Source organism: Lepidochelys olivacea, assembly GCF_965140295.1.
Source record: "Lepidochelys olivacea isolate rLepOli2 genome assembly, chromosome: 13".
Classification (NCBI taxonomy): domain Eukaryota; kingdom Metazoa; phylum Chordata; order Testudines; family Cheloniidae; genus Lepidochelys; species Lepidochelys olivacea.
This window is the reverse complement of record NC_140423.1, coordinates 35,577,244-35,601,759: the sequence shown is the minus strand read 5'-3', so window position 1 is coordinate 35,601,759 and position 24,516 is coordinate 35,577,244. Positions and strand designations below refer to the sequence as shown.

At 47.1% G+C, this 24,516-nt stretch overlaps 2 long non-coding RNA genes across 6 annotated transcripts; one reads left to right on the top strand and one right to left on the bottom strand.

Annotated features, from left to right (window-relative positions):
• The first annotated feature begins 5,623 nt into the window (after positions 1-5,623).
• Positions 5,624-24,403, top strand: LOC311529772. 5 transcript variants are annotated; one of them, XR_014713873.1, is made up of 6 exons: positions 5,624-5,705; positions 9,239-9,320; positions 12,010-12,140; positions 13,985-14,062; positions 15,029-15,086; positions 22,706-24,403. It is a non-coding gene; the product is annotated as an uncharacterized lncRNA (long non-coding RNA). The 5 variants fall into 5 exon arrangements; XR_014713874.1 differs by lacking the exon at positions 22,706-24,403 and having other exon boundaries at positions 15,029-15,217; XR_014713875.1 differs by lacking the exons at positions 5,624-5,705; positions 22,706-24,403 and adding an exon at positions 6,396-6,470 and having other exon boundaries at positions 15,029-15,217.
• LOC311529773 lies at positions 16,685-22,334 on the bottom strand. Its single transcript, XR_014713878.1, has 2 exons — positions 20,447-22,334; positions 16,685-19,293 (listed from the first exon to the last, which is right to left on the bottom strand). It is a non-coding gene; the product is annotated as an uncharacterized lncRNA (long non-coding RNA).
• Positions 24,404-24,516: the final 113 nt, after the last annotated feature.

Here is a 24,516-nt window from a genome sequence, read left to right as displayed (position 1 = left end):
CAACCTTTTTTGTACTGTGCACTCTGTATTCCCTTTTGGTCTGCAGGAATGGAACCCAAAGTGCTAAGGAATATGCTGATGAGTCTCGCCAGCACATCTGTCATAAATATAAAGGGAAGGGTAACCACCTTTCTGTACACAGTGCTATAAAATCCCTCCTGGCCAGAGGCAAAGCCCTTTTACCTGTAAAGGGTTAAGAAGCTCAGGTAGCCTGGCTGGCACCTGACCCAAAATGACCAACGAGGGGACAAGATACTTTCAAATCTGGAGTGGGGGGAAAGGCTTTTGTCTGTCTGTGTGATACCTTTGCCGGGAACAGATCAAGGATACAAGCCCTCCAACTCCTGTAAAGTTAGTAAGTAATCTAGCTAGAAAATGCATTAGGTTTTCTTTGTTTTGGCTTGTGAAATTCGCTGTGCTGGAGGGAATGTGTATTCCTGTTTTTGTGTCTTTTAAGGTTTTGCCTACAGGGATTCTTTGTTTGGAATCTGACTGCCTGTAAGATTATCTTCCATTCTGATCTTACAGAGGTGATTCTTTCACCTTTTCTTTAAATGAAATTCTTCTTTTAAGAACCTGATTGATTTTTCATTGTTCTTAAGATCCAAGGGTTGGGGTCTGTGTTCACCTGTACCAGTTGGTGAGGATATTATTATCAAGCCTTCCCCAGGAAAGGGGGTGTAGGCTTGGGGGAATATTTGCGGGGAATAGGACTCCAAGTGGTCCTTTCCCTGTTCTTTGTCTAAATCACTTGGTGGTGGCAGCAGCATACTGTTCAAAGACAAGACGGAATTTGTGCCTTGGGAAAGTTTTTAACCTAAGCTGGTAAGAATAAGCTTAGGGGGTCTTTCATGCGGGTCCCCACATCTGTACCCTAGAGTTCAGAGTGGGGAGGGAACCCTGACAACATCACATTTGGCAGTCAAGTTACTCCTTAAGCTACAAACTGACAGTAAGGAGTCCGACGATGTCGACTCGCTTAACGCATATGACACGAGATTGCTTGTGGCATTTATGGACATGCTCACCGCCATGGAACACCACTTTTGGGCTCAGGAAACACGCACTGAGTGGTGGGATCACATCGTCATGCAAGTCTGGGGTGATGAGCAGTGGCTGCAGAACTTTCGGTTGAGAAAAGCCATTTTCATGGGACTGTGTGATGACCTCACCCTCACCCTGCGGCGCAAGTACACGAGATTGAGAGCTGCCCTGCCGGTGAAGAAGTGGGTGGCTATTGTAATCTGGAAGCCAGTTTGGAGTGGGAAAGTCGACCGTTGGAATCATGTTGATGCAAGTTTGCAGGGCCATTAATCGCATCCTGCTCAGAAGAACCGTGACTCTGGGTAACGTGCATGACATTGTAGCTGGCTTTTCACAAATGGGTTTCCTTAACTGCGGAGGGGCGATAGATAGGACGCATATTCCAATTCTGACACCAGCCCACCTAGCCTCCGAGTACGTTAATCAGAAGGGGTATTTCTCTATGGTTCTCCAGGCACTTGTGGATCACTGTGGACATTTCATTGACATTAATGCAGGCTGGCCCGGAAAGGTGCATGATGCACGCATCTTTCGGAACACTGGCCTGTTCAGGAAGCTGCAAGCCAGGACTTTCTTCCCAGACCAGAAGATCACCGTATGGGAAGTTGCCCATTGTGCCCATTGTGATCCTTGGAGACCCCACTTACCCTTTAATGCCATGGCTCATGAAACCCTACACGGGGAGCCTTGACAGCAGCAAGGAGCGGTTCAACAGCAGGCTGAGTCAGTGCAGAATGACTGTGGACTGTGCTTTTGGCCATTTAAATGGCTGCTGGCACTGTCTGTATGGGAAGCTGGACCTGGCCGATGACAACATCCCTGTGATCATATCCGTGTGCTGTACCCTCCATAACATTTGTGAAGGGAAGGGTGAAAGATTCACTCAGGCATGGAACTCGGAGGTTCAACACCTGGAAGCTGAATTTGAACAGCCAGAGAGCAGGGCTATTAGAGGAGCTCAGTGCGGGACTGCAAGGATTGGGGATGCCTTGAGGGAGCAGTTTGAGGCTGAAAGTCACCAGTAATGTTTGGTGCCCCGCACGGGAGTGAAAGGTGGTGGTTCCAGTGTTAGTAGGAATCTGTGTTTGCTACACTGACTTGCAGTGCCTGTTGCTTTCCTGGGCTAAGGTATCTTTTACTTAATGCAATAATAAAGAATGTTTTCAAAGCCAGAAAATCCATTTATTGAAAAGAAAATTCATTTATTGAAAAGAAACACAACTGCTTGGGAAACAGAAAGGGCAAAGAGGTGGGGTGGTGAATGGTTCAATCACAGATTTGTGTATGCCCTGTTATCATACTCTGCCTTCCTGTCTGGAGTGCTGTGCAATGAGTGCTGCACTTCAGGATGGCTAAAATGCATGGTGTTGGGGGTTGAGTGCAGTGGGTAAGGGTCGTAGTTTTCAGGGCTGGGTGGTGAAGCTACAGGTGTTGGAGGCAGCTGGTGTCGATAAGAACCCGGATGTGGGGAAAGTGGGTTGGAGGTGACATGGGGGCACAAGGGAAAGGGTTTTGGGACAAGGGCTGCAGTGGGTGGGGGGGGGCGGGCACGGTAGTGCTCCACCTGTGTGGCTACGAGCGCCTGTATCGGGTCCTCTTGGTGCTCCATAATGCTTAGCAGCCGCTCCATGCTTTGGTGCCAGTGATCCACATTCTGCCGGCAGACCCTCCTTTCACTCTCCTGCCACTCCTGCGCTTTTTGATTTTCATTATGGGACTGCTGCATTATTTCATGCAGCATGTTGTCTTTGCTTCTACATGGCCTCTTCCTAATTCTTTGGAGTCTTTCAGCCAGTGATAACATGGGCCGCTGACATCTCAAGGTTGCACCTGTAAAGGCAAAATGCAACACTTAACAGAGGCAGCATTGTTCACATCAGACAGAGCAATGATTTGCCCATACTTAAAGACAAGCACAGGCTATACAATAGCAGAATTTGCCCATCCCTAAACGAGCGCATATAACCCACAGGAGCCCCAAAATGGTGAGTAAGCACAGAGACAAGGGGGCCGGATTGTTTCACGGCCATACCGTCCTCTGGGTTTCTGTGCCTTGGGGAGAGCTAACAGCTGCAAGAGGTCCCTATACTGAACACTGTCCCCACATTTTCCACAGGAGTTCATCCTGGAAGATATCTCGCTGATGAGGGTGACCTGGGAAGCAAGGGAGGGTCTTCTACTATAATGTGGCTTCTCCCCTGGTCCGTATGCAGTTTGCCTCTGTGCAGCAATGGTCCCCCCGCTCCTCATGGCGCAGTGGCATGGACATGTTAGCCTTACTGGGACAAGAAATACAGTAGCTCTCCCAAGGAACCTGCGCAAGTGCATTGCCCAGCTTCTGCATGAGACCTTTGAAGAGATCACTGAGGTATATTACCGCGATGCGAGAGAGCATATCAACACCCTATTCCGCATCTAGGCATGCTTGCAGCCCTAGCCCTCCTCGCCCCAAGAACCCGCACAGAAAAACATTCGTCCCAAAATAAAAGCCGCTTACCAAGCATCTCCTTTGGTGTTTGTCCTTCCCCAAGCACTGGCCACTGCGATTGGCTACCTTCTTCCTGGCTTGAGAACAGCTCCTGGCTGCATGCATCTAGGGGTGTCTCCCTCCTCCTCAGCACCCTCACTCCCCTTTCCTCCTCCTCCTCCTCCTGCCTTGTTAAACTGGGCTCTGAAGTATCCATGGTGGTCCTCAGAGTGGAGGTAGGGTCACCCCCAAGTATTGCGTCCAGCTCTTTGTAGAAATGGTAGGTCCCGGGGGCAGCACTGGAGTGGCATTCCACAGCTCCTTCACTTTAACCCTGCACTGCTGTGCGTCTTGGTCATGGCCCCTTTCCATCATGTCCCTTGATATCTGCCCAAAGGTATTGTAATTCCTACGGTTGGAGCACAGCTGGGACTGGACAGCTTCCTCCCCACAAACACTGATGAAGTCCAGCACCTCTCCATTTCTCCATACTGGGGATCACCTGGTGCGTGGAGGCATGGTCACCTGGAAAGATTTGCTAAGAGCACTCCACGCCTTGCTGAGCAAACAGGAAAGGGATTTTCAAAATTCCCAGAGAATTTAAAGGGTGGGTCTGATGGTTGGTCACCTGAGGGCAGGGCAGTAGAGTTCAAAGTGATGACCAGAGTGGCTAGAACAGGCATTGTGGGATACTTCTGGAGGCCGATCAGAGCGCAATAACAGACCAGGGTGTCCACACTGGCGCCGTGGTCCTCCAGCCGGGACACAGCAAGTGTAATGCCTCTCGTCGAGGTGGATTACCAGAAGCGCTCCAGCCGCAGAGTCCAAGCGCTGTACGTGCCTTGCCAGTGTGGACACTTCATGAGTTAGTGTGCCCGGGGATGCTTTAATGCACTCTAATTCACAAGTGTAGCCAAAACTCTTAGGTGCTTAATTCCCAGTGCGAGTTATATGCCTCTATACCTTTGAGGATCTGCGCCTTCACCTCTTTCTGAGCCTGTTTCTCCACCTGTAAAATGGCGACAGTGGTGGCTACCTTTGGACTACACACGGAAAGGAAAATTCTGCTGTGAAATACACCAGTTTAAACCTGGAGCAAGCAACTCCACTGAAGTTAACAGGGTTATGTCAGTGTAAGTGAGAGCACAGTCTGGTAGGAAGCATGGTACACAAGGGATTTTATTATTCTCCTTTGCAGATTTTGCCAAGATTTCCCACATTTATTTTACCCACAAATGTTATTGAAGTCCCACATTGCAGATGCCTCCTACAGCCTTTGACTCTGAATCTGGATATATATTAGGATTGTCAAAGGCATTTAAATGAATTAGGTGCCTAACTCCTACGGAAGTTAGGGTGCCTAGGTACTTTTGAAATACTTTAGATACTTTTCAGCATCTTTAGGTGCCTAAACAACCTTTAGAAATTTGGCTCTCTACTGCCAGTACCTTTCTGTATTTTCCAGTCCTGGGACTTCAGAATGAGGAAAATCCAAAGTGCTATATAAATGTGAAATATGTTTATTGATATTACATTTTTTGTAAGGGGTTTGGAAATCAAAATGATCCCAAAATTCCAGGGCTACATTTTTCAAAACTAGGACCCTAAATTCAGATTCCTAAACTCTGATTTAGTCTCCTAAATAAGTGACCTTCAGAAATGTTGAGCAGGGTTGCTCTGTACTTTTGAATATCAGCCCAATCTACACCCCACATAAGGATTTCTGGACAGTGCCTCCCAAAACTCCAGGCTAGTTTTTCAAATTTTGGCCCAAGATTGCATTCTTATAACAGACTGAAAAATCTTTATATGCATCTGAGGAAGTGAGCTGTAGCTCACGAAAGCTTATGCTCTAATAAATTGGTTAGTCTCTAAGGTGCCACAAGTACTCCTTTTCTTTTTGAAAAATCTTTGAGATTTCACAGAAAACCATGGATTTCTGTCACACGAATTTTCCTAAAACCAGCTCTGTAAAAATCTTTAGACACATGCTTTGAAGCCATGGGTTAAAGTTTCTGCATCTCATTCACCTCATTCAGAGAAATAACACTGACTGCTTTATGTTCTCAGCCAATTACAAAGCCGCTCTCTTCCCTGTCCCACCTACCACTTCCTCTTATCTGTCTCTCTTTCATCATCACTATACTTCCTGTATCCTTGTTTCTATATTCCGAGTCCTAGGCCAGTGTGGTGGGTAAGTTGCAAGATCTCTAATTCGGTTTGAATCCTTTGCCATTCTGGGTTTAATTTTTGCCATCCACCCATGTGTTAAGATTAGAATACGTGTCCTTAAGACTTTATGTGGGGAGAGCAGTGTTCCCGTGGATGGAATTTGGCACTGGGACTGGTGAATTCAGAATGTGTAGGTCACCCCGTTAAGTGGGGCCAAAGGCAGGAGGTTATTGGGAAAGTGGTCTGTTAAACTGTGAGATTGTGCTGTGTGATCTTCAGCGACACCCCTGAAATTCCCATTGAATTCGCAGTATCTGGGCGAAACAGATGACATGATTTGTCCCTGCGTTTTAATGAATTACTATGTGTCTGTCTGCAGTGTCCTCTTCAGGCCTGCACGAAGGCACGCATGCGGTGGAAAGAGTTGGTTATCTCTCTCTCTCCCCCCCGGCATGATTTGGTGACTTGTTTCAGGGCAGGCAGGGAGTGTGCTGCAGAGCTCGGAAGCGACCCCGGGAGTTCTGACGCTTAGTTTTGCCCTTTAATCCAGTAGACTCTACTCCCAGCTCCGGGAGGGAGAGCAAAGTCCTGAGACCCGCTCCTCCTGCTATAACCAAACCATAATAAACAGCAGGAGTTTTATGTACAAGTGTGTGTCCCTTTAAGAGGAAAAGCACACGGTGGGGGAGCCGGTGAAGGCTGAACGAAGGACGTCCTTGCTGCGGCGGGGGCAGGGCTCGGGAGGTGCCTTCCGCGGTGTGTCCTAGGACTAGCAGCCTCTTTCGGGGTGCGGAATGAGCGGGGAGCGGGTTTGACTTGGGGTTCAGAAATGCTGCTGCTGGCGGCAATGGTGAAGCTGACCACTCCGTGTGTGGCGGATGTGTTGGGGAAAGGGTGGGAGCTGAACGTCGCTCCAGGCCTCAATTTTGCTCTGGCTTTTCTCCCCACTTTATAATTTGCCGGTGAAACTCCACTGAAGGAAGTATATGGAAGTTTAGTTACAAGAGAAGAAAGTTGAGTGGGCTCTGCTGGCTTTGAAACACACCGTGCAATTCAGAGGCTATCTTGAGCCCAATGTGGCTCCCGTGGTAAAACGCCTGTCTGCTTGTATAGTGCCTTTACTGAAGCCGGGGTGCTCTCCAGACCCCATTTTAAAAATGGGTTTCATGATGGATGGGCTCAAGACTCCTGGGTTCTACCCCAGCACTGGGAGGGTAGAGGGGCCTTATGGTAGGTGAGCTGGGAGTCAGGACTCCTATTACTGGCTCTGAAGATGACCCAGGGGTGACCTTGAGCAAGCCACTTTGCCTGTGCCTCTCTGTACCTCAGTTTCCCCAACTGTACAATGTGACTAGTACTTCATAAGGAAGCATGGTGAGTCTTGATTCATTAATGATTATGCTTATAAAAACACTCCAATCTGGAATGGGAGTTACTAGAAAAAGAGCAAATTATTAAATATTGTTGTTTCTGCATCTGTTTTGACCCCTTATTAGCTACAGGTGGTTGGGTACTTCATAGCCTTTGAGCCATCCCTGTCAGCAACCTTTACCTGATCTGTAGCATCTTAAGACTCTTTGCATCTACCAAGGTAAAGGAAGCCAATCACTTTTATACAGGTCAGAAAGATACTCCTTGAGCCCAGGATCTATGAAGCCTCAAAGGATGTCAGATACAGAATGCAAACACCATAGGCTGCAAGCAGCCAGGCTTTCCCAGAAAGATTCTGTGCCTTGCTCTGGGGGGTTGGATCTGCAAATGAGGCAGTGGGATAAAGTCTGGAGGCTGATTCAGGGCAGCAATGGGTTCAATTAAGGATTATTCTAACACAGAAGATTGGAGCTACATAGGATGGGTGGCCTAACAGGCCTGTTTTCTTGGGGTCAATGTAGGATTGTTCCCTATAGTCTGCTTTCTATCCCTTTGTTCACTCTGGTTTTAAAAGCCATAAAGTCAGTCAGGAAGAGCTGAGACTAGAAGTGTAAATGCGGAAGAGGCTGAGAGGAAGGAGGACTCAGCAGTTAGGGTGCAAGCCTGGGACTTGAGAGACATGGGCTTAATTTCTGGCTCCACCACAAATTTCTTGTGTGACCATGTGCCAGTCTTAGTCTCTCTGTGCCAGATTTTTACAGGTACTTGGGCACTAAAGATACAGATAGATATGTAGTGGAATGTTCAGAAACATGTAGGTTCCTAACACCTACTGATTTCATTCTGTGTCTTTAGGTGCTCACAGACATTTTAAAAACTGGCCCAATGCCTCAATTCTTTAGCTGTAAAATTTGGAGAATAGCAGAGCCCTACATCACCAGGAAGAGATTGTGAGGTGGCGCCATGTAAGACTGACCTTAATCTGGTTATATTCATGGCTCTGCCACTTGCTGGTGATCTGGGGCAAGTCATTTGCCTCTCTGTGCCTCAGTTTCCCCATCTATACAATGGGGATGATATTGACTTTGCAGGGCAGATGAGAATTAATGTTTGTAAAGCAGTCGGACTGGAATTGTTGGAGCAGCCTAAGGGGGGGTAAGGTACCTAACTCCCGTAGGCTCCTCTGAAAGCCTCACTGTTGAAGATGTTCGGAAGAAAGGAGCTAGAGAAGGCCAAACCCTTGTTACTGTATTAATTTTAGTGAGTGTAGCTTCTGCATTATTGGTAAGTTGCTACTTACCCCTGTAGGCGGGAACGTCCTTGTGTCATGGAGTCCCTGGGCGATGCTCTGGAACTGTTCCCTACAAAGCCAGTCAGGACTCTGGGGAAGTCTCTTCTCTCTGAGCAGACTGTCTTCAGGACACACAGCTTCCACCTTCCTGGGTCTGACCTTGGAGCATTCAGCATCCTCCGCCCCTCACTGTGCTTCCCACAGTGAGTCCGCCCAGGCGGGCTCCTGGGGAAGCCAGAGGGTCCTGCACCCCAACTTCGCAGTCAGATGTGACTCTCAGCCAGCCAGTAAAACAGAAGGTTTATTAGATGACAGGAACATGTTCTAAAACAGAGCTTGTAGGTGCAGAGAACAGGACCCCTCAGCTGGGTCCATTTTGGGGGGCAGTGAGGCAGACAACCAAGTCTGCACTTCACTCCATGTCCCCAGCCAGCCCCAAACTGAAACTCTCTCCCGCCCCTCCTCCTCTGGGCTTTGTCCCTTTCCTGGGACAGGAGGTCACCTGATTCCTTTGTTGTCCAACCCTTTAGCTCTCACCTTGCAGGAGGGAAGGGCCAGGCCATCAGTTGCCAGGAAACAAGGTGTTGGCTATTCTCTGTGTCCAGACCCCTACACATACCTGCCCTCTAGGGCTCTGCAATGATCATACACCCTTATCCCATCACCTAGATACTTAAGAACTGCATAGGGAAAACTGAGGCACCCCCACAATATTCAGAGGAAACATTAAGAACAGTCCCGCTTTGTCACACCTTGTAGTGGCTTTTACACTCCAGTCTCTATTGTAATCTTTAAAAACCTCTTTTCTAACATAGCTGTGGTGATGTTGGATTCTGTTTTGCCAGGTTTTGGTCTGTGTATCCTAAACCACTGTTTGTATCCCTTCATTTTAGGCTGAAAATGGAATTGATGAGCTGGGAGGAAACAATTGCTTTGGACCAATGCCATATTCCAGATACGGGGAGCAATGAGCTGGTATGAGATTGGCTTCTTACAGAGGAAGGGAAATCCCTTACCTAGGGAACTAAACTCGCCCTAGAGTTCAATGGTTTTGCTGTTATGTCAACTGTAGTGGGTTAGAACGGGGGGGGGCTGGGAGTCAGGACCCCTGAGTTTTATTCCCAACTCTGGGGGAGTGTAAACTAGTGGTTAGAGCAAGGGAGTCCAGTCTAGTTGTAGAGAAGGGGGACTGAGAGTCAGGACTCCAACAGAAGAAAAATAACCCTCTCAAATGTTCCACAGGAAGGATTTCGATGTCAAACTTATCTTGGTCACTAACAGAACTCTTCCCCCTGAAAAAAAACAAACAAACCAAGCAAAAACCCAACCCCTTAGTTTTACGATCATGTGGGTGAATGTACTTTGCTGGGAAGTGGGGTTCGCTTTGCTGGGAAGTGGGTACGTGATCTGTTTATTACATCTGCAAGCAAACTAGCTCAGTGGTTTGAGCATTGGCCTGCTAAACGCAGGGTTGTGAGTTCAGTCCTTGAGGGGGCCATTTAGGGATCTGGGGCAAAAATTGGGGATTGGTCCTGCTTTGAGCAGGGGGTTGGACCAGATGACCTCCTGAGGTCCCTTCCAACCCTGATATTCTATGAGTCTATGAGACTCCTGGGTTTTATTTGCCTACCTCTCTTTAAGGGCTTTACCAAGACCTGTAATTTCCAACCTGGAGAGAGGACTCCAGAGTATTCCTGTTAGATCATGGTCCCACCTGCCAGATAACCTATCTCCCTTCCCCCAATTAGTGCAGGCTGAGGTGTGTCAAATCTTCAGTTCTGGCCTTTGGATTGTAGCAGATGTTTTTCAGCTCTGACTTTATCCAAGTGTCTGTTACGAGTTGTGTTGACCGATCCAGCGTTCAGCTACGATCATGGAGTGTAGTAGGAATGACTTGTGGCTTTTGGACCTTGCTAACCTACTCGCCTGTGTGTCTTGAGGCCTTCAGGCTGGTGTTGCCTTAGTGATGTAAACATCAGATTTTAAATCCTCAGTGTCCAGGATTGGTTCGTCTCTTCCCCCTTCTACTGCAGATAAATTAATGCTATTGGTCTGAAGCTGTTTGGGTCTCTTGCTTGAGGGTCTCTTGCTTGAGGTCTTAACAAAATTTGAGATCCTGTCTGCTCACTGTGGACATTAAAAGGGACATGGGATCTTTTGTTAGCATAGCAGGGAGCTTGGCCAGTTGTCTGCTAAAAAAGGATTCTCAACCTTGTTCTTTGAGGTCACCACAACATGCTATTAAAACTCCAGAGTCCAGCAGGGCTGGGGAGGTCTGGGCTTCAGGGGAGCTGGAGGGGCTTCTGCCCAGCAGGGCTGCGGTGGTTAGCTCTGCGGGGCTCGAGGCTCCAAGTCTTCTGTCTTGGGCCCCTTTCAAGGCTGATTCCCCACTCTGGCACTTTGAATGCAGAAGGTGGGGGCCCACAAGGATTCTAAATATTAATACTGGCCACTTCAGGCTTGTATTAAAGTCCCACGGTTACAGCTTTTCTCTGACCTTGGATTGGTAGGTGCTGCCACCACCCAAGTGCAGAACCCCTTTGAGGCCCAGGAAGGTGCACTTGGGGATTCCTTCCTGTGGGGTGCCCTTTAGCCCCCCTACCCCCTTCCGGGGAAGAGCTGGGGGGAGGGAGGAAGGGAAATCAGCTGTTGCCACCATGTAATTAAACAACATGCACAAACCTCTTAAGACACAGAAATCCAATTCTACTCTTAAAAAAGGTAAATTTTTTTAATTTTAAAAAGAGAGAAATTATATCTGTGAATTTAGGCTTTTGCTAGATGTAAAAAAAAAAAAAAATACAAGGATTAAGCATCAAGAATATCTTTCTTGAGATCCAGCTTAAAGGTTACAAGCAAAACAAAAGCACCTGGGGTTAGCACAGAGGAGTCCACAAGCCATAAACAAATAAAAAGAGATAAACCTAAATGCTTCTTCCTCAACATTTCCTAATCTACTTACATACCTGGGGTTTAAAATGAGTAGTTTCAAGGTATGATACTGAGGATTTTTCATACCTGGCCCCAAGCTTCTTACACCATAACTCTGCCCTGGGAGAACTCTCTGGGAGAACAACCACAGAGGGAGAAAAGGGGAATCTTTGTTTCAAAATTAAAAATTCTAGCCTTCCCATTGATTCTTTTGGTTAGGTGCCCACTCAGTTCCTTTTACCTATGCATAGCAGTGAGACTTTTTAACCCTTTACAGGTAGAGCAATTAGAGAACAGCTACTAAGAGGGATTTTATAGCTACTGGCTGGGTGTCCATAAAAGGGAGCTCTTCCCCCCCCCCCCCCCGCCCCCCTTCATTTATCACAGCCCCAACCAGCCTAATGCTGGCACTACTTCATGGACCAGCCGCGGGCCCCCAGTTGAGAATCGTTGTGCTAAAATATTCCCCTCCTTTCTCCTGTTGCACTTTGCTCTGGCTGTCTCTCTCCACCCCAGAAGTGACTTCATTTTAGTCCTGCTGTCTTCCTCTCCATGTATAGTGCTAGCTCTTCCTGCCTAGATGTGCCCAGGTAGAACTGGCCTGTGGTGTGCTGGGGAATTCAGTTTAGATGGGTCCAGAAGCAACTCTGATCTCTGGTATAGCTGCAGCAGCAGGGCAGAGGAAGAGGCTTTGTGGGTTATAGTTTTATGAATGTTTCTTTGCCTGTTTCAGGTGGTGGAGAGGCTGGAGACTGACTCCCCAACCCCATGAAACGATTGGGGTGAAGTGGACAAATGAAGTTACTGAATCTTGAAAATGGGCTGAAATGAAACACCCCGGATCTGAGCACCAAGTACAGTAGGGTAAGGGTTTCCTGCTGAGTAGGGCCTTAAAGAAAAGGGACTGAGTGCTTTTACAGCCTACATGAGCTGAGATAAGGATAATCAGCTCCTGTGCTTTCAGGGCTTGCTCTGATCTCTGTGAGGGGTAGCGGGGAGTAGCCAGAGGTGTGTTGCTGGAGGCAGGATGCTTCACTTGATGGGGCCCATCCACTGTTTTATTATTAGTTATGTTACACTGTTGCCTAGAGGCCCTACTGTGTTGGGGGTTGTACAGACGCTTAGCAACCATCCCTGTTCCAAAGATTTTTGTTGACTTTGTCTGCTTAGGTTATAAAGGATGGAAGACGGGAAGTATCAGCATTACAGATGGGGAACTGAGGTACAGAGAGCTGACGGCTGAGATTTTTTCAAAGGAGCCCAGTGGAGTTAGGCACCGAAATCAGAGATTTAAAAGGACTTGTTTGAGGTCACCCAGGGTGTCTGTGGCGGAGCTGAGAACTGAGCACAGATGTCCCAGTCCAGAGCCTTAACCACACAACTGTCTTGAGGGTGGGTGTTGAGGGGAGACCCGGCCCACAAGTAATTTCTTCTCAGACCCATGAGACCCCCTCTGTGCTTTGCCATTGGTGGTGTCGCAGCTGGGTTTGAGGGCATGGGTGGAGTGCTATGAGTATATTCAGTCCATCTTTCACCTGATGACACGTGCCCTGAGCAGACCCCATTTCATCAAGGATGGAGAGAAGCATTAACTCCCTCTCCATTTTGTGCCTGCAATGAAATCTAATAGATGTGGTCAACGTTTAAGGCCAGGAGGGACCATTATGACTATCTAGACTGACCTCCTGCATCGTAGGGGGCAAAGAAAGTAACCTAGTAATGCCCACTATGACTCCCTGACTCCTTCCCATTTCTAAAACTCAACTATTATCTCCCCTCTCCACACATGCTGCTTTTAAATAGTACCCTGCACTAGCCCTTCTCATCCCACTGCATCTCCAGTTAACTTCACTGCGCCATTTCCCTGGCTGGAACTGCTGTGACCTTAGAAGCTACTCGTATGGCTTTATTGAAAAGTCAGATTTTGAAGGCTAGACAGAACCGTTAGATTGCCTAGTCTGATCTCTAGTTTAATACCAGCTGGAGAATTTCACCTAGCGATCCTGCTGATTGTGTTTGAGCAAAGCATCCCTCCTAGAAAGGTATTCGTCTCCAATTTTTCAGCATCCGTATTAAAATTGGGACACCAGAACTGGATGCGGTATTCCAGTATTAGACTCACCAGTGCCATATACATGGGTAAAATCACCTCCCTGCTTCTACTGGATACTCCCCTGTTTATGCATGCAGGGATTTTATCCGTCTTCTTTTTGTAGGTAGAGTTGGGGAGCTCATGTTGGAACACGAGGAAGTTGGGTGAGGAAGCAGCTAAAATTCTCAACCACTTGAGGTTTCAGAGTCCTGGGTGGTGGTTTGTGTGTGGGAGGGGCAACCACATCGCCACTTGTAGGACTAGGAGGGGTCTGCTGTGATGAACCGCATGTTCAGTCCGTGTTTCACCTGATCTACCCTGATTGCACACATGCCCTGAGCAGACTAATGAAACAAACACCTGCAGCTGACATCTGATTTGGGAGAAAGCTGATGTTCTAATGGTCTCCAATGGATAAAGTCCCAGACAGTGAGAAGAATAAGTAGCAGATCCATGCAAACTCTTCAGAAACATGGATCTGGTTTTTGTGCAAATGAAGGAGGGGCATAGATGCAAGGAAAAGTTTTCCATGCAGTTGGTAGCTCTTCCCCCTCCCCCTTCTTCTCTCTCTCTCTCTCTCCGTTGACCTGGAAACATTTCCTCCTTGTATCTGTAGGGGCAGGAACTCTGAAAACAAAATTGGCTGGTTTCTCTTCTCCCTCCTCGCTCTGGATCCCTTATAGGAATCACAGATGTAAGTGCTGTTGGAAGTTCGTATCCATCCAGTTAGTTAGCATGGCCCCATATTGGCACCCCCCGCCAATGTCACCATGGGGGCAGGTATGGGGCAAGAAAGAGGTACTGTGGCAGACACAGCAGTTAACAAATGTCTCGCATAGAGTATAACATGCGTTCCGCATTCAGTGACAAACAGTCTCTGAACTAAAAAGAAAAGGAGTACTTGTGGCACCTTAGAGATATAAATAAATACATTTTGTTAGTCTCTAAGGTACCACAAGTACTCCTTTTCTTTTTGCGGATACAGACTAACATGGCTGCTACTCTGAAACCAGTCTCTGAACTGATCTTCCAAACATTGCCAGGCCGTCTTTCAGTACCTGAAGCTGCAGATGCTTTCAGAAAGCTGTATCTTTCTGCACACATGAACAGGAACTCCTTTTTGCAGGATTTTAGTAAGGAAACTGCTTAGTAAAGGTTTGCTCTTTAGAGAAATTCATGGTGTATCTCTCTAGAGAATCCTGTTGCTTTCAGAGCTGCTCATTTAAGGGAGAGTGGCCGCGATGACCGTTCCTCTGGCTGCCATGAACCATGGGCAGTGGGATTTTTTGTCATCGCAGATTAAACTTGGCCTTTCTTCACTCAGAGTGCTCTTGGATGGGTTTGGCCGTCCGTTGGCACCTTCTGAATTTTGCGGGGTCAGACACTCAAAGAGGCAGAAGGGGACTGGACTTTTAGGGAAAGAAATGGGGTTGAAAAACCACCTGCTCTGTACCTATTTCTCTGTCAACTTTAGGCAGTTGGCTACAGTAACCAGACTGTAAAATTACTATGTGAGCTAAAAGATTGCCTGAGCTGAAGCAGTAGGAGCTATGCTGGCCTCAGCTGGGAGGAGTTAGTACAGTTAAGCTATTTAGTTTTCTAAGAGGCAATTGTGTGCTGCATTCTGCATCTTTAATACTGAGATTCCTTATCTTTACAGGGATGATTTGAGATGAACCTTCAAGGAAAATGTATCTTTCTCTCCACCAGCATCAAATGTAAGAGAGAATTTGGGGCCTGAAGATTAAAAGATTTGCCCCGTCTCTGATCTGTATTACAAGGACTCTTTGAAGTTATGTCCAGGAAAGATTACTAAAAACAGGATAATTAAACTAGAATGGATGTGTAAGAGTTGGGTATTTTTTGTACAAACTTTTTGTTCTCAGTGGTAGAACTGAGGGGGAAATGGAGCTTTCTCAACTCTAATCCACTAGTCTGAATTCAGCCCAGGTCAGTCGTGGCTGTGGTTGGGATTTTCAAAGGAGGCTTAAGGGAGTTAGAAGATATGCTATGCTTTAGGCTCCTTTTGAAAATCCCATTGCTATCTGAAGGCTTTTCAGTTGCCCTTTCTGTGAAGTGAGTTAGGGTTTGACCTCATGTCTGAAATACAATATCTGCCCAGATATTTTTAAAGTTCCTAGTCATTGTAATATCCATGGGCTTGTACAAAATTGAGGATCCGGATGATTATCAACATCGGTCTATTTACTGCTGGGTCCAAAATTACTTTCCACTCTTCTGTGAGTTTACTCTCCCGTGTCCACTGTCTGTTTTCTACTACCAACACCGTTTAGGTTACGCTGAGATTTTCAAATGTGCTCAGGATTTGGACACTCGGTTCCCATTCAAAAAATTAATGGGAATTTAACAGGCAAATGCCATAGATTTGAAAATCCTTAACTTAAGCGTATTTAAACTATGTCTCCCTCACCCTATAGGTGCAGACTCGTCAGACACTAGCTCAGACCCTTATTTTGTGCTCCCAATGTTGGCTTCCTCTATCATTCTTTTTTCTCTCCACCCCAAATAAACAGATGTAGATCCTTTCCCACTGAGTGGGCAGCCACCACTGCAGGTCTTCTACATATTACAGTTCTTGTGCTGAACAGCTGGGAGGCAGTGAGAGAGATGGAGTTGAGCGCTAGGGCTGTGTGAACTGAATTCAGCAACGTGTGGTTTTGAGTTTAGACGGTCCTGGGTTATATGGGAGTCAGGACAGATTCTCAATGTCATGAGCAGAGATGCCATGCTGGACCCTCAAAACCAGGGCCATCCCAGAAAACGTGAGGCATTTGATCCTCAAGAGTTTGAACTAGCTTGTGGGGATTCAGCTGAACACAAGAAACAAGCATTTCCCCAAAATCATGTCTTTAAATTTAAACCAGGATGCATCTAAAAATTTTGTAATTCTCCAAAAAAATTTTGAACTCCTTATTATGGCAGAAGTTGCAGTTTTATTCTTCTAACGAGATTGCCTTTTTACTGTGTGTGACAGTCTCGCTCAATTTGATAGCATTTCCGTGTATTTGTCTGTACATGTGTAATGTGATCACTTTTGAACACTGTGCACGCCTTTCCAATTTTTCAGGGAATGTTTGAGTTTCTGATGGCTAAGAACCTGTTTATTTGTGTTACGAATTACACCTGGTAGGACACGCACACAAGTGCTACGAATTACACCTGGTAGGACACGCACACAAGTGCTGCGAATTATAGCTGGTAGGACACGCACACCAGTGCTGCGAATTATACCTGATAGGTCACGCACAGTTCGAATCTAGGCTGAGGCACAGAAACAAAGTCCACAACTGCAGAGTTCCCAAAAGACACTAAGTTTATTACGCTCGAGCGTGGTGCCCCCCTGCTAGCCAGGAGGGGACCCTGAATGCAGATTATACAAAGGTTATATACTTTTTAGCAAAGCATGTTGCCCTCATGCATCGGAAACCTCAGCCAATAAACAAACCCTTGTCTTATCTACCACCTATCCCTGCTTGGTGCATTCCTCGTGCTATACCAGTATGTTAATTACACAGCATGGTCCTAAAGCCATGCATCAGTAACTTTTATTATCAGGATGGGAGGCCTCACATCAAGGCCAAGAGACAGGGAGTTAGAGACTGACAAAAACCAGATACTGGGAGTCAAGGCAGGCTGGAGACAAGGAGGAGGATTTTCACAGGGATTCAATATCTAAGGATTACTCCTCCTGGTGTATGATGTGCTGGCATTTAAACAATGGTGGGCCCCAAACCAAAATGGAGTCACATGTGCTAACTTTTCCTTAACAGTCCTCCCTTTTTTTTTTGTACGTCAGTAAGCTATTTCAGGGCTGAGTAACCGCGCTGCAGGGTTAGCAACTGCCGACAGCACATACTGCAGCATTGTAGGCATACAAAAAATAACGCAAAAACAATAACAGTCAAAAAAAGTAAATACAAAATACGCCGTCCCCAAGTCCCCACATCCGGTAGTCATGAGGTGAGCCAGTCCCAGACCTCCTGGAATCCGGCTTTGGTAGTGTCGAGGCTGAGGTGGTGGAATAGGGCTGCCTGTTGCTTGAGGATGTGGATGTCAGTTTCCATCCTATGGTGCTGATTTACAAATACACAACAGCTTGAATTGACCAGAGCACAAACCCCGCCCTGATTTGCAAGGAGATAATCCAGGGTTAGGTGGTTTTGCAATGTCGTTTGGGATAGCTGGGTGACTTCAATTTGAAGGGCAGAGAGAGCATCTGCAGTAGCATTTGCCATTAGTTCCAAAGCAGCTGAAATGTTAACTATAGCTTTTTCCAGCTTGCTTACTCCCAACCATGGCAGAAACCAACGCACAAAGGAGCGAAAGCCTTTGGGCCGATAAGAAAGGGGGTTTAAAGGAATACTTCGTCGGTCCCTCCATACTAGATTGCAGATCTCTCCCCGGGTCAGGTTCTGGTGTACTGTCACGGCGGGTACTATAGCCCCTAAGGTACATGGACCACACCATCCTGCTGGGAGAACCTTATAGGCTGTGTGATTGCATAACCAATGCCAGCCAGACCCCTCGGGGACTGGCCACGGGGTTCTGGAGTAGGTAGAGGGGCCTCCCGCACCAGAGCTGATTTGAGTGGTGTCCTTGCACCCTACAAAATTCCCTACAAAAACTGTATTTTCTATGCCCTTACATCGTGACACACATAAAGCATAATTACTCTGGGCCACCATATCAATAAACCATATTTGGATTGTAACATTCCAGTTAAATATAGTGTTTGCCCATAGCTTAGCTTGGAGTGTTCGATTAAGGGGGATAGGTACCCCTACCAACGGGACGCCCTGACCTAAATATGTGGGGGTACGAATACAAATCCAACACTGCGTTCGATTTGCACCCTGTTTGATAGCACGGGTTAAATTCAAGAAGCTATTGCCCTCCCATCCTTGTACTGGACTTGGGAATAGGGAGAGAACCCCTCCCAGGCAAACCATACCAATGTCGACATCCTCCCCTGTACTATACAAAAAACACTACCCCCAATGTAAGTCCAATAAACAGGAACACAAAAAGTCCTGGTGGGCTGTGAAGGTCCCAGTAGCTGGAAAGCTTAGTCCATGGGTTGGTCGTGGTGTTCATTCGTGAAGTGGCTCATCCAATGGCTTGTCAGGGTCAGGTGGGGTTCCCAGCGCCAACTTAACGTAGCTATGATGGATCCAGGAACCTTTACCTGCAAAGGAGTGGTGGCAGATGGTGGGAGTAATGTTCGTTGCTGTAAGGCGTTTTTGGTATTTATACTTGCCTACAAGCACAGTTCCAGCCTCTGGAATAAACCCACCCCACCACTTTACTTCACATTTCCAAGAATACATTCCGCAACTTTCTCCCTGCCAATGTGCAATGCTCCGTCTTTGCCATCAGGGCCAATTTTCAGTGTCTTTTGCAGTTAGGAACCTTTGGATTTTGGTGGTTTTAGCAGAGCAGGCGTTCCTTCTCTCTTGGAACAGGCATGGTTTTGCATTATACAGGGGAGAGGTTACTAGCACGTCACCCTGTAGTGCTTTGGTTTCTTTAGCAAATACTGAATGCAGGTTAGCTTTGTCAGTGGACAAGGGAGAGGTTACTAGCACTTCACCTTGTTTTTTTTTTTTTTTTTGCTGTTTAAAAGGAGGGAAGGAAAAAAAAAACCCAGAAGGAGGGACAGACTGATCAGTAGTCGAAGTGAAGTCACCTCGAGGTGGAGGGGTCTTTTTGCAGTAAGAAGCATGGGTCTAGGCAGTCAGTCCTTGGCACTTCACAGCGGTGTTGGTAGTTAGCAGGACTTAATAAGGGCCTTTTCAGCATGGGGCCAGAGTAGTATTTTGTCGAGGGACCTTTATGTAGACCCAGTCACCTGGTTTTAACAAATGGCAGGTTTGCTCAGGATTCTTGAAGCAGGACTTCTTTTACCTGTAAATACAGAGACCTAACACATTTCATTAATGTCTGGCAGTGTGTTGCAGATCTCACAGCTGTTTGGGCACATTTAAGCCCCCCTCTTTCTTGGCTGTTAGCCAAATCCTAGCTGTGAGTAGTGTCCTTGGGCAGGCCAGTGTCTTATCTTTGGACCGAGCCTGCCAAGCCTGCCAGCTACAGTGTTGAATTAGCTTGTCCTTCGTTTTATTTTTTTTTTCCCTTCTTGGCTTTTATTAACCTGCAAAGGAAACTTTTACTTTTTACTTATACATTTTTGTTTAAAAAGGAACACATGTACATTGCCCATTATACAGCACTTTAGTCTTATTGTATAATGTATGCCACATATACCCTTCTAGGAAAATGACTTTATTACAGAGCTTTGGAGCAACAAGCCAGGACAAGCACACCCACTTTTGAGGAGTCCACTTGGTACAACTTCTGGTGTCCAATAGCTTTTTTCCCTCCCCAGCCCTTTGGCTAGAAATGTGAGGTAGCCAGAAGGATCTCATGTATAATATGGGGAGTGGGTTAACCTTTGATGTCCTTGCTTCCAAAGACTGTTGGTGTGCAAATTTTAACAACAATTTTTTTAATTAAAAGATCTGGCCAATTAATTTTTTTTTTTTTTTTTTTACTTAAGCAAATGTATTAAACTTTAGTATATCACATTTTTTGATATTATCCAAACACTTTGTATTGCAAGTTGAATAAAACAAGTATCTGCATTTTGATTTAACCCTTCTATTTAGTTTTAAACTAAACTGTCCTATGAAAAATTAAACACAGCAATTCTGGCCACAAGACAAACACCACAAGACAGGACATAGAACACAGAACAGAATTTCTATTGTGCCAGTAAATTCATGAGATGTTGAATTGCTTTTTAGCTGGCATCAGTTTTCTCTGAGTTTCTGAAAGACAAAAATAAAACACAGATCTACCCCTTTTGGGCAGTCAGTCAGTCATTGCTTAAAATATTTTCTTTTTATACAAATACCCTTGTTAATTGCAGGCAAAACAGAGGAATTACCCATATTTTCTTGTATTTGTTTTATAGTGTTACGAATTACACCTGGTAGGACACGCACACAAATGCTGCGAATTATACCTGATAGGACACGCACACCAGTGCTGCGAATTATACCTGATAGGTCACGCACAGTTCGAATCTAGGCTGAGGCACAGAAACAAAGTCCACAACTGCAGAGTTCCCAAAAGACACTAAGTTTATTACGCTCGAGCGTGGTGCCCCCCTGCTAGCCAGGAGGGGACCCTGAATGCAGATTATACAAAGGTTATATACTTTTTAGCAAAGCATGTTGCCCTCGTGCATCGGAAACCTCAGCCAATAAACAAACCCTTGTCTTATCTACCACCTATCCCTGCTTGGTGCATTCCTCGTGCTATACCAGTATGTTAATTACACAGCATGGTCCTAAAGCCATGCATCAGTAACTTTTATTATCAGGATGGGAGGCCTCACATCAAGGCCAAGAGACAGGGAGTTAGAGACTGACAAAACCAGATACTGGGAGTCAAGGCAGGCTGGAGACAAGGAGGAGGATTTTCACAGGGATTCAATATCTAAGGATTACTCCTCCTGGTGTATGATGTGCTGGCATTTAAACAATGGTGGGCCCCAAACCAAAATGGAGTCACATGTGCTAACTTTTCCTTAACATTTGGGAGAAAATTGGAAAACAGAAAGAGAAAATGCAGAGGAGAGAGAGGTGGATGGACACATGGAGCCCTTGCCAGCTGTGTAGCACAACTGCAGATTCAGGCAACTCTGCAATTGACGATAGACTCAAGAACTGGTTGATGGCAGCCATTAACCCCTTCCCCTATAACAGTGCCCCTATCTAATTTGTGTGTCCTACCAACAGAATTTAACATTTGGCACCCTGAATAGCTTCTAGATCAATAATGGGGTGAGGAAGAGGGGGACATGCACATCTCCCCTCCTCCCCCTTCGCCATGCTGGGGCAAAGAACTGGGAGTGCACAGACTCTGGTGGGGGAAATAGTTTGGGGGAAGGAGGCACACAGCTCCTGGCCTAGAGAAGAATAGAGTGCAGAAAGAGCCCTTGACATGAGGGGAGGGAAAGAATGGGGAATTGGGGCACACACACATACAGCTCCTGCCATTGAAGGGGGAGACTGGGGGACTCTGATGTAGACGGATGTGGGAATGGGGCATACCGAGCACCTGCCACAGCATAATTTAGTATCCCATCGCTCTTGGACCAAGATGATCCTCAAAGGCACTTTAATACTTCTGAGGATCTGGGCCTGGTTCCGTTGTACTCTGCTCAATGGGTTACACTTACATCATTGTCTCTGTGTGTGAGAATGTATTTGTGTGTGTGTTTGTCTCTATGTATGCATGCAAATCTATGCAAGTGTGTACCCTGTTGTGTATTGCCTCTGTGTATGTATGTGGGTCAAGTTATTCATGGGTGCGTTTGTATAAATCTAGATAGTTGTGTGTTGTGTGTGTGTAAGACAATGTGTGTTTAAATCTGTGTGTATACTGGTGTGTCTTTTGCTTTTGTGTGTGCACACACATGGGCAGGTGTCTTTTGCTGTGTGTGTTTATCTCTGAATGTCATAGAGTGCGTAGCTCTATGGGTGTGTACGTGCATAGCTTTGTGTAGGTGTGTTTTTGCTTCTATATCTATGCTTGTGTTTCCTCCTGTGTGTGTGTTTCTCGGTGTTATCCAGCATGTTCCTCTGGGTACATTCCATTTGCAGTTATTTCTCCCCCACTTAAAGTTCATCTGTGTTAATTTCACATTCATTATTTACCCTTCACTTTCACCAGGATTTAAAATCTTTCAGCCCCAGAATGGTAGAAGCAGGGTCAGTTTTGACATCTCACAGCCGATGGATTTGTGCACTGTATAAAGTCACCTTTGTAAATAGGTTGTTCACCCTCTTAGAAATAAGATTAGCAAAAATAGAAAGGGAAAAAAATTGATCTTTTGCATCTTCGTTTCTAATTGGATCAAGGGTCTCTGCAGTGCGGGAGGCGGGCAGCACGGGTAGGGTGGGGTGGGTGTGGGTGTGTGAGATCAAGGAAGGATCACGGGAGGGAGGGAGGTGGGTGGCTTGGGGAGCACAGGCCAGGTTGCAGGGGAGTGGATGTAAATCATCGGAGGTGAATGGCAGGGTGTGCACAACATGGGGAGGGGGGTAGGGTTACCAGGTGTCCAGTGTTCGACCAGAAAATCTGGTCTGACAGTGTCCAGTCTGAAACACAAATCAGACACCAAAAGTCCGGTTGCCACCTGCAGGGGCACCGGAACAGCTGGGGCCAAGGAGACGGGCTGGTGGGCAGGAGGCGCTGCAAGGGGATCATGGCACAGAGCCGGCAGCCATGCCCCCTCCATTGCTTCCCCCAGCACGTGCCCATGACAGAGTCTCCCTTGCCACCAGGCCACATCCTCCAGCGGAAGCAGCATCAGCAACGGGCAGCAAGAGCTGCGGTGATAGGCAGTGAGAGCGCACCCAGAGCAGTGTGGGCTCTGCCACTCCTCCCGTTCCCACTGCTGCTCCTGCCCTGCCCCACCCCACCCTGGGCAGGAACCCTCCAGCTCCCGTCTTGCACAGGTGAGTGGCCGGGGTAGGACGCGTTCCCCACCCTCCGCCTATCAGCAAGCTCCTGCCCAGCGCCAGGGGCGGACCACAGGGAAGGAGGTTCCCGCTCAGCCCCAGCGGGAGGATCCCTGCTTCCGAAGGCGGAGGGGCTCCGCTGGCCCCCTGGTGTGGGGAGAGGGCTGCAAGTAGCATTTCACTTCGCTGCCAACCCCCTCCCACACCCCGCGCACACAGCCCAGAACCAACATGTCCCCAGCCAGCCCCTCAGCTGCTGGCTCTGAGGCTCACTCCCCTTCTCGAGCGTGGACCCTGCCACCTCCCCGCAGGACCTAGAGTCAGCTCCCCTCGCAGGAGAAACACAGAGACCACAATCTGACCCTGGATCCCAACACCCTGGAATTACTATATGCTGCATCCTTGCCTCCAGTGTGTATATGTGTGTTTGGGGGGGGGGTGTCATTGTGTCAGTATTAGAGCTTATTTAAAGGTCTTTAACTTTTTTAGGAACCTTTTTTTTGGAGGGGGGGGTGCGCTGGAGGTTTAGCTCAGTAGAGTCAGTATCTCTCCTTCTCCCTACATTTTTTCCTTAGTGATGTGTTTTAAAGAGGGTCCTAAATACCCACTGCCTGTTTGTGGTTATTACAGGACTTGCGTAGTTGAGCCGTGGAACTTTTTCTGTGTATAGCACAGAGATCTCTGTAGAGAGGAGTGTTTCACCTAATCTAAATGTGATTCTGGTGAAGGTAAGGCTAGGGTGCTGTCTCTTTGGACAGAGGAGAGGGCAAGAATTAACTTTTCAGCCAAAATGAAAATGCAGCAAGCAAAAGTCCATGTTTTGCTTTCATTGTATAGAGGAGAGAGGGAGAATCATAGCAGGTTTCTGTTGCTGAAATGCATTTTCTTTTTTTATATTTCATGTTGATACACAGTACCTTGTGTAGTAACTATCAGTAGCCCTGCTGTTCTCTGTTGAAGGGTTATTATGGCAGCAGTCTTTTCCCTCTTCTTTTCTATAGCATCTCTGGTTCAGTGCAGTGTTAGGGATATAGGTAATGGTACCTACTGCAGGAGTAATGAGCAACTCCTTGACACTTCCCAGAGCACCCTGACAAATATGAATATAAGTATTGTAGCAAATTTTCAAACACCCCCTTTTCCTCAGAACATGTGATACAGGTTAAGATTGAAAGAGGGGGTAGGAAACATGCCATTTTCTGCAATAATTCCTGCTTTGGGATTTCGGTGTTTTTGTTTTGATTGGAGGGGAGAGGAGTGAGTTTGGGGGAGAGCCTTGGGGAGGGGGCGGAGCAGGGGACAGGGCCTCAAGGAAGAGGGCGGAGCAGGGGTGTCCTGTTTTCAGAAATCGGAAAGTCAGCAACCCTAGGTGAGCAGCACAGGCTGGGGTAGGGTCATATTTCCAATATGCCAATATTTCAAGTGGCTAAAGTTGGATGGGTGCTGCCTCCAGGGGAAAGGAGGCCTGGGGATGTGAGGGGCTAGGTGCTGCCTGGGGGGTGGGAGGCCTCTGGGGGGGTCAGGTGCTGCCCCCAGGGTGGGTGGCTGACGGGGTGGCGGGGGGAGTTGCAGAGCAAGCCTGTTCCATGCTCGCGCTACA